This window comes from Mytilus edulis, chromosome 2 (assembly GCF_963676685.1).
Source record: "Mytilus edulis chromosome 2, xbMytEdul2.2, whole genome shotgun sequence".
NCBI lineage: Eukaryota > Metazoa > Mollusca > Bivalvia > Mytilida > Mytilidae > Mytilus > Mytilus edulis.
In genome coordinates, this window is record NC_092345.1 from 40082129 (window position 1) to 40093476 (window position 11348).

An 11348-nucleotide genomic window follows, 5' to 3' on the forward strand; every position below is an offset into this window, starting at 1 on the left:
AGGAAATGTAAGTGAATCAGGAATGTGGGTTTTTTTAACCATATCTCAAAAACGAAGTATTATAACTACATCAAACTTTACATACTTCTTAGTTATATAAATCTTTTAAACTTCTGTTTACTTTTTGGTGATGTTTAAAATTTTGGTTTAATAGAGTGATTGTTTTTTTTTTTTGTAAAACAAAAGGGGGGTCACTTATTGCGATGTATCTCAAACCCCTATTTATGATTATTGTTTAAATTTTACTCACTTCTTATTAATTAATATTAATCTTAAGATCTCTATACTTTTTGGTGATGATTCAAACTTTTATTTTAGAGTTATTGAGTTTTTTGTAAAAATAGAGGTTTTTACATGGTGCGCCCTATCTCCGAAACTATTTCTGATTATTGCATACAACTTCACTCATAAGACGACGGGCGTGTCATGCGGTCATGGCGCAGCTGTTTATTGCCAATTATGGTACAAAATTCCGCTCTTTGACAAATTTAAAATTAGTTTGAAGTTAAGTGAAATAAGGGATACACCTTTCATTAGGGAAAAAAATGTGTATTACCATAATTACCTATGCCCAAACGTGCCCGTTTAAAATAGATTTTAACACGCCAAGGTTACTTTACAATAAATATATATTTAAATTCTCGAAAGACAATGTTCAGATCCGTGTCAACGCTGCTTTTTATTAATTTGTTTGTTTAAAAAAAAACGGGTGATACATATAGACGAAACCGGGTGATTGTGTAGTAAACAACATTGACGAAACCGGTTTATTTTAATTTGACATGACCCTTTCGTTCCATACACAGATATACAAGTATTGAGATGCTCATAATAACTAAATTTGCAATCTTCGGGTCAGTATATATCTTCCCGTACCTTTCTTTCCGTACAAAGTGAACAATTTAACGAGAAATTAAACAATTTCGAGGCAAGGTTCACTCAATTCGTCATTTTGACATGCATTTTTACTTATTTCTCCGTTAATATAGAACAGTTGTAGAAAATATTGCATATCACAATAGAAAATAGTTGTATATGTATATATATTCTTTGGTATCATGAAAAAAATAAGAAAATAAGGAGAAATCTATCTTTCTTCTGTCTATTGATGTTCCGTCATTGTGCCCGATGTTAGATACCATCGAGTCCGAACAAATTTTGCCGGTGTGGTTTAGACACAGTGATATAGGGAGAAATACTACTAATAACATGTATTTATATATGGGGAGCTTCTCAAACTTCTTCTTCCCCAACTTGGTTTATTTTGGCACCTTCTGCAGGAGCGAAAAAAATGAAAAGAAAAATCCAGAATAGTTTAAATTTCTGAAACATAAAATGCATTCAAAATTAAATTATCTAGTATACCATCCCTGTGCCGGAGGGACACATATATGTCCATATTTTAATTTATGCCAGTTTCACATCATTGCTGTACCTGTTTCAAAATAAAAGACTGAAAATTAAAAAGTGTAATAATTATGTTTCTACAATGGGTCTCAATTGTAACAGTCATTATGGCATGACTTTATATGTGTAATATGTGTATAGATTATTTATTATATTATCATCATTGTAAGTGATGCAAATGTACGAAGTATGATAGAATTGTTTCAGCAAAACTTACAACTTAAAGGGGCACTAGCTGTCAAACTCATGGTCACCGATTTAACTCTGATTCTCATATTTGATTTATAACAATGTAAAACATTTATCCAAACTATCAAAAGTATAAAATAAACAGTTTACAGAGCATGGGGTAGATAATATATAGGTTCGTTTTGTGTGTATTTTAGTCCAGACGCCATCTAATTAACTATCGATTTGACCTAAGCGATGTAAACATAAATAAAGATATGTATAGATTAAACCAACACGTGCAATTGGATTTTTATAGGTCTGTTTGATTTTATTTTATAGATTAAAAATAGATGTTTCTCATTGTTTTTAACCGTATAAGAATGATTTTATGTGCATCGAATTAGTAATCAAATGATTTACCGTAGTTTCATTTTCATTGTTGACATTCTTTTTCTTTAAATAACCAGTACACGTACAAATGCATGCGTTGTCAATCTCTAGCTAGGGGTTAAATTGAAGTTCACATGAATACGGATTTTAAGAGGTCGACTCATTCACTTGCAAGTGAATGACTAATTATCAATGTTTCTTATCGTAATTTGACAAAATTGAACCTTTTTGGCTGCAAAAAGTGAATTGTTATACACTTTCATTATTGATTGAACAGAAAAAATTCAAACTTAAGATTTTTTATATATCTCGTAGCTAGTGCCCCTTTAAGAAAGAGCGACCAACTAAGAAGCACGTTGGAAATATTAAATGTTTTTGCATAAACACATAATTTCCTTCTTTTAAAAAAAAAAAGAAGAAATAAAGTGTTTATGAAATATGTCTTCTTCGTATTAGATAATACGAGGACCTTGACCTGATTACAAGTGCAGAAAAACTATTCGGCTGGTTGTTACCGGCCTGTTTCTTTTGTTACTTTTGTTTTTTTATCTGACTTGTACGACGTTTCAAGAAAGTAATAATACATTTTGCAAGACTAAACATTTGAGAAACTTAGATAGCCACAGTGCAGTAAATGTAAGTTATAGTATAAAAAATCATTTTAAAACAGGCTGTGATTTTTTTTATGAAAAAATGCAGGATGTGCCATTCCATCCCCCATCCCCCTTAAAAAATCGTTGAAATCGCGCGTTTCTTGCCAAATACATGAATTTAATATTCAGTGGTTGGGGTCCCGGGGGTTGGAACAACCCTTTTTTGGACGATCAATGTATTTGAATGGAGACATAAAGTTGGACCCCCTGTTTTGTCCTGGATTTGGACCTGGATCCGCCACTGATATAAATTCGATATAAATATAAATGTATCAAAAGAATGATTTCCTACTTCAAAAGTGAATGAAATGTTTATGAAAAAATGTATTTTGTCTGAATATAATATAATATATATTCAGACATATATATAAATTTTTTTTAAATGCATGCTCGTCTATAGATCTGCAAGTGTTGATCGGGATTAAACACGTGTTACATTATGATCCAATCGCAGCTTACCGCCCAAAACTGATGACATGACTTGATTGATTTTCTTCTAGATTTGCTGCTTATTTGGACGTATATTACATGAACACTTTTTGTTTATAGGATCAATCGTGCATTGGTGAGGTGGTAAGGATTTTATCTTTTGATAAGATTTGATTTTAATTTACTTATTTCCTGTCTTATTTTCATTGAAATATACACGTCAGTATCATCATTTCTTTACTTTCAGCATTGTCCAAAATACTATTCATGTCCATATATTGAAGAAAACATTTATTTACCGAACATTTTGCTTCATAAAGCGGTATGTTCTTTTTTGAGTATATCAACTTTTTCCTTTCAACGTCATCACCCAAATGTTTTTGTTTAAATTATCACTATTTACGGTATTCGGAAAATCAGGAATCATACGAAACATTTGTCATCTGCTTGACCATAATATTTTTTTTCTCATAAAATTTGGGATCAAAATATATATTTGAGGAGAAACGATACCCTCCCCCCTTTTTGAAGGTAAAAGTAAAATTCCTTAGTGTACTGGTATGAATGGTATTTTTATGGAAATGTTTGAAAAAAGATATTGATGCTAGCGTAAATATTTTTTTTTTTCAATGAAAAGACAGGAAATAAGTCGGTGAATCAAAATGTTCAAATCTAATTGAAAGTTAAAGTGCCCATGAACTCACTGATCATGCACGAGTGATTCTATTCATAAAAAGTGTCCGTGTAACAACTAAAAAGAGTCCGTGTATCATCTAAAAAGAGTCCGTGTAACACCCGTTAATGTACTGTTTTTCTATAGCTCTGCGGGCGGCAAAGTCGTACAAATTGCATTATACTTGCCGTTCGGCAAATTATCATTATCTTTTACCAATGATTTAGTTTTTGGTATAAAAAAAATCTAAAATATAGAAAAAAAACATAACGCCGTTATCAATGTGTGTCGAATATATAATTCAAACTATTCTTCAAACTTTTTGTGAAATAGGTGTTCTTAATAGAAAATTTATGTTAATCTTTTCAAATTAAGCAGACAAATCAATACCGGTTCTTATATTTGTGAGGTTAGATTATACGGATTCAGAAGCAAAAAAAGCTTATTAAAATATGACAAGAAAATCTATCTTGTGCAATGAGTATGGTCAACTACTTCATGAACATGGATTGGTCTGGTCTGCTTGAAACAAACATGCTATGACCGGTACAATTTTCTTGAAATTTTTCTAGAGATTGCATTTATGGAAGGTGTTCTTTTCAAAACAAAATTTTTCTCAAAAGTTTTCCTTTGTTTAAAATGGACAAATGGTGCAAAGGTTGATCAAGCGAGTAGAAGTTGTTACAACAATCACAATTAGATAGATATGTTACAATCACGGGTCCCTTTAAGTTGTCTGTGCTTTGCTCATTTTCGAAGGTCGTACGGTGACCTATAGTTGTTATTTTCTGTGTCATTTTGGCCTTTTGTCTCATTGGCAAGCATATCACGTCTTTTTTATATACACAAATGAAGTTCAAAGGTTTAATAAGTATATTGTGTGAATTGTTTATCATATTTTCCCTTATTTTTCCTGCAAATGCACCAATTGTAGAGAATATTTTGCTGATACAAAAATAATAGAGACTTAGGAAACATAAAATAAAGAGTATTACCCTGTTTCTCTGCTGTGTTTGGTGGGCGAACAGACATCGAGCATTGTCAACAGATTATCAATGCATAAAATATGTAGAGTAAGTGCAGAAAATTAAATAGACTTATTACACACTATAAAGGAAAATTTGAACACGCCATCGGAGATATAAAAAAAATATACAAAGTTATGGGGATTTTTTTGTGACATCCAATATAGCGATTCGAATCTGTTATGGCCATGTGCGATGTTGTGGCTATATGTCGTCGAAAAGACCTATTTTCAATACAAAGAAAATCATTTGGTTTTACTTATGTACATGTGTATCTCTATAATTATTATTTAAATTTAGGTATGACCCCAAGGTTTTTGTCAATTGTGATCGTAAGTGTAAAGTGTAATCCTACCAAGTTTACACAGGCAAATTCACTCAAAACAATTTCACGTGAAATTTAATTCATGTGAATCTCACGTGAAATTCACATGAATTTCACCTCAAACGAGCTTATACGTGAAACTCATGTGAAATCAGTTTTTGTGAGTTTCATGTGAATCTCATGTGAAACTCATGTGAATTTCACATGAAAATCACGTATATTTTTACATGTGAAATTCACATGAATTTTTAAAATAGAGTATTTCAAATAACATCTAAATTTTTAAATTTAATCAAAATCATGAAAAATATTAAAAAAATTTGTTGTAAATTTCACGTGAAATTCATGTGAAAAATTTCACATCAGATTCATGTGAATCTCAATTCACGTGAAATTCACATGAAAATTTTCACGTGAGTTTCATGTATAAACTCGATTGAGGTGAATCTCGCGTGAAATTTTTCATGTGAATTTCATGTGAAATTTATGTGAAATTCATGTGAGTAAATTTTGCCTGTGTAGTCAAAAGGTTATGATGATCATTAGAAATGAAAATAATAAATTGTAACCCTTCAGAAATTAATTCTTTATTTGAATGTAAGTTTTGAATGACTTGCCAATTTTTATAAAATAAACTTATGAAATATCTATGATTATGAATAAATTATCACTTACATTTATTCGACTGGCGATTTTTTTTAAATCCCATTATTGTAGCTCTGTGTAGTTTATGTGTATATATTTGTGTAGAGTAAACTATAACGATACTTACCTTAAGTTGAAGTTAAAGTGTAATTCTATGAAGACATAGAATAACACTGGAAGTGTTTTATGAGATAGCACTGCACAACTGCAACCTCAATATTTAGAGTAAAAACAAAAAAATGTTGGTAAAATGTATCTACCCATCACACATATACAAAGAGACCAAGCACTATATATATAGTAAGAGCTGATGGGGTGGAGGTGGCATCGTACATCTTGTAAACTTACATCGTGGTTTTGATGTAAAACTGGTGTGAAACAGGGGATTATTTATCGCCGACACTCACCTATTTATAAACGATCTTGTCCAAGAAATCAATGACCTTACTTGGAACGTTTATACGAATACACAACTCAGAACTTTGGTATATACTTTTGACATAATAATACAACTTACCATCAATTTTAGTCAGCAAAAGTTTGTTATCTCTGTTTATCAAATGAGCCGCGTCAGATAGAAATCAACCTTATGCAATACGACGTCAAACCGAGTAAACGTTACGATAAAGTTTCACAAGTTTTCATACAGGTACAGTAGTTTCTGACGTTATAAAAAAAAAAACATGTCGCTTTCTGACAAAACTACGTTTTTTCAAAAAATTATTGTGGGGACATTTCTGGTCGGATTTTAATGTACCAGGTACAAAAAGAAGCAGAATTGTCACAGTTATATTTGTTTATTTGGATAGATTATTGTGGTAAAACGTTTTCAATTTTTGGTAATATAACCAGTATTGTTTTTGTTCAGAAATTTCTTATGTATTTCAACGAAATTAAATTATAAAAACTGTTATACATGTTCATAATATGAGAAACAAAAGTTATGGTCGACAAAACTATGACAAATTAAACTAGTATACTTTAGACGATTCTGCATCTTTTAACTCTGTATTTGTGAAAATCCAACATATATGTGCCTTCACATTCTTTTTGGTGGGGTTTTATATGAAATTTGTCAAAAAAAGATATACGGGGAAACCATATAATTTTAATCTGATTAAATCGGGCCTTTAGCTAACGTATTCCATACATATAGGACAAAACTATAGTATATTATTTCTTATAAGTTTAGTAAAAATGTCGATAATCTTTCGCGGAAACCGCTGTATCTGGTCCGACATGAACATTTTCAAATATAAAAATTCTTCCTGAATCCTGTCCTATTCTAAATAAAATATTTCCCAACCTTAGTATTGTTTTGCTAAGGTATGTATTTCCTAATACGTTCTACATATTAAACTATTTTTACGTAAGTTCACCTTTTTTTTTATTTTTACATTTTATACAAAGTGAAAATAACACCGTAGGCTGTCTTAAAAAAATAATTGTATGCTAACTAAAGTAATATTTTGAAAAACTATTTCTGGTAGTTTAAAACGAAATTTGTGCTGTATTGCACAGTGAGACACGCAAAAACAAAACTAAGTCAAAAGTTATTCATATCATTGTACCGTTGCATTTTGGAAAATCTAAAAAGAAACAACAACACAAATATACAATATTAAACAAAGACCAAGACTAGGTGGATGTGCCAATTTATCTGTTCATATCTATTCAGAAATTCAGAAATGTGTTGCGTGTAATTTCTGTTCAATGACATTTCTATTTAGAAATTGAAAGAAATAGGGAAACATTTGCATAATACATGTGTTCATTTAATTCGTAAACTAATATCTTTCAAAATAAAACCTTTTAAACCAACCCCCTTTTTCATATCCCGACAACTTTAAAATTAGTATTCGGGCAATACAATTCCCGATTATGCATCGTTGGGTCTTACAATTTTGCGTCCGTCCGTCCGCGTCTGCGTGATTAAGGTAACAATTTTGAAAGATGTAAGCTGTGATGTCGGATTAATAAATAATAAACCAAAATTTCATCTAAAGAACCCGTTTATTTTGAAATTTGAACTACTATAATTTAAATAGATAGTATTTGGGATTTTGATCTGTTGAACTATTAAATGTATTATGGCAAAACGCGCGACAACCAGTCGTATCGAAAAATTATCTTGGTTCAATTTGTCTTTAATTCCATTCCTTTTTAATGTTGTGGTAAATTTCTACCTTGTAGCGAGAGCAAGCAATATGTACACTCCAAATATGTTAGTTCATTCGTTAACAATATGTTCAACTAACCGTATTTAAAGAAGTTTGGATTGCATGTGTCCCTCATATTCAATTTATGAAACCAAAGATGGATCTGTGTAAAACGTGCTTTTAGTTGAGGGATCTCTTTCAGAAGACGCGAAATAAGTGACAACTCAAAAATTAATTGACCATATACAGTCTGCGCGGACGCAGCGTGAATATTATAAATTATGTACACAAAGATCACGTGATGAATTGAAGTTGGCTGAGTCTCCAATAGGAAAGTATAACACTCCATGTTCAAACTTTTTGAAAATGTTCATTTCACTATTGACTTGTCACAATATGTAAACTTGCCACGTTCATCCCAACAGGTTGGAGCTCTTTACTTTTTAACGCCTCGAACAACTGCACCACAACTGGTTAAATTTGTTTCCCAAAAGAACTTATTTTTTTGTATTAAATGGTCAGGGTTAAGATGAAATTAAGAAATAAGATTAAAATTGATTAAGGGCTGGAATAGGGTTCGGCTAAGGATACCGAATTGACACATTCGAAAGGCCTGAGTCAAAACACAAACACTCAGCATTAGAATTAGGGTTAGGGCTAGGGTTAGGGTTAGGGTTAGGGTTAGGGTTAAAATGAAATTTAGAAATAGGATTAAAATTGATTAAGGGCTGGAATAGAGTTCGGCTAAGGATACCGAATTGACACATTCGAAAGGCCTGAGTCAAAACACAAACACTCAGCATTACAATTAGGGTTAGGGTTAGGGTTACGGTAAGGGTTAAGATGAAATTTAGAAATAGGATTAAAATTGATTAAGGGCTGGAATAGGGTTCGCCTAAGGATACCGAATTGACACATTCGAAAGGCCTGAGTCAAAACACAAAAACTCAGCATTGCAATTAGGGTTAGGGCTAGGGTTAGGGTTAGGGTAAAGATGAAATTTAGAAATAGGATTAAAATTGATTAAGGGCTGGAATAGGATTCGCCTAGGGATACCAAATTGACACATTCGAAAGGCCTGAGTCAAAACACAAACACTCAGCATTGCAATTAGGGTTAGGGCTAGGGTTAGGGTTAGGGTTAAGATGAAATTTAGAAATAGGATTAAAATTGATTAAGGGCTGGAATAGGGTTCGCCTAGGGATGACGAATTGACACATTCGAAAGGCCTGAGTCAAAACACAAACACTCAGCATTACAATTAGGGTTAGGGCTAGTGTTAGGGTTAGGGTTACGGTAAGGGTTAAGATGAAATTTAGAAATAGGATTAAAATTGATTAATGGCTGGAATAGGGTTTGCCTAAGGATACCGAATTGACACATTCGAAAGGCCTGAGTCAAAACACAAACACTCAGCATTGCAATTAGGGTTAGGGCTAGGGTTAGGGTTAGGGTTAGGTTTAAGATGAAATTTAGAAATAGGATTAAAATTGATTAAGGGCTGGAATAGGGTTCGGCTAAGATACCGAATTGACACATTCGAAAAGCCGGAGTCAAGACACAAACACTCAGCATTACAATTAGGGTTAGGGCTAGTGTTAGGGTTAGGGTTACGGTAAGGGTTAAGATGAAATTTAGAAATAGGATTAAAATTGATTAAGGGCTGGAATATGGTTCGCCTAGGGATACCGAATTGACACATTCGAAAGGCCTGAGTCAAAACACAAACACTCAGCATTACAATTAGGGTTAGGGCTAGGGTTAGGGTTAGGGTTAAGATGAAATTTAGAAATAGGATTAAAATTGATTAAGGGCTGGATTAGGGTTCGGCTAAGGATACCGAATTGACACATTCGAAAGGCCGGAGTCAAAACACAAACACTCAGCATTACAATTAGGGTTAAGGCTAGGGTTAGGGTTAGGGTTAAGATGAAATTTAGAAATAGGATTAAAATTGATTAAGGGCTGGAATAGGGTTCGCCTATGGATACCGAATTGACACATTCGAAAGGCCTGAGTCAAAACACAAACACTCAGCATTACAACTAGGGTTAGGGCTAGGGTTAGGGTTAGGGTTAGGGTTAAGATGAAATTTAGAAATAGGATAAAAATTGATTAAGGGCTGGAATAGGGTTCGGCTAAGGATACCGAATTGACACATTCGAAAAGCCGGAGTCAAAACACAAACACTCAGCATTACAATTAATGTTAGGGCTAGGGTTAGGGTTAGGATTACGGTAAGGGTTAAGATGAAATTTAGAAATAGGATTAAAATTGATTAATGGCTGGAATAGGGTTCGCCTAAGGATACCGAATTGACACATTCGAAAGGCCTGAGTCAAAACACAAAAACTCAGCATTGCAATTAGGGTTAGGGCTAGGGTTAGAGTTAGGGTTAAGATGAAAATTAGAAATAGGATTAAAATTGATTAAGGGCTGGAATAGGGTTCGCCTAGGAATACCGAATTGACACATTCGTAAGGTCTGAGTCAAAACACAAACACTCAGCATTACAATTAGGTTTAGGGCTAGGGTTAGGGTTAGGGTTAAGATGAAATTTAGAAATAGGATTAAAATTGATTAAGGGCTGGAATAGGGTTCACCTAGGGATGACGAATTGACACATTCGAAAGGCCTGAGTCAAAACACAAACACTCAGCGTTACTATTAGGGTTAGGGCTAGGGTTAGGGTTAGGGTTAGGGTTAAGATGAAATTTAGAAATAGGATAAAAATTGATTAAGGGCTGGAATAGGGTTCGGCTAAGGATACCGAATTGACACATTCGAAAAGACGGAGTCAAAACACAAACACTCAGCATTACAATTAGGGTTAGGGCTAGGGTTAGGGTTAGGGTTAGGGTTAGGGTTAAAATGAAATTTAGAAATAGGATTAAAATTGATTAAGGGCTGGAATAGAGTTCGGCTAAGGATACCGAATTGACACATTCGAAAGGCCTGAGTCAAAACACAAACACTCAGCATTACAATTAGGGTTAGGGTTAGGGTTACGGTAAGGGTTAAGATGAAATTTAGAAATAGGATTAAAATTGATTAAGGGCTGGAATAGGGTTCGCCTAAGGATACCGAATTGACACATTCGAAAGGCCTGAGTCAAAACACAAAAACTCAGCATTGCAATTAGGGTTAGGGCTAGGGTTAGGGTTAGGGTAAAGATGAAATTTAGAAATAGGATTAAAATTGATTAAGGGCTGGAATAGGATTCGCCTAGGGATACCAAATTGACACATTCGAAAGGCCTGAGTCAAAACACAAACACTCAGCATTGCAATTAGGGTTAGGGCTAGGGTTAGGGTTAGGGTTAAGATGAAATTTAGAAATAGGATTAAAATTGATTAAGGGCTGGAATAGGGTTCGCCTAGGGATGACGAATTGACACATTCGAAAGGCCTGAGTCAAAACACAAACACTCAGCATTACAATTAGGGTTAGGGCTAGTGTTAGGGTTAGGGT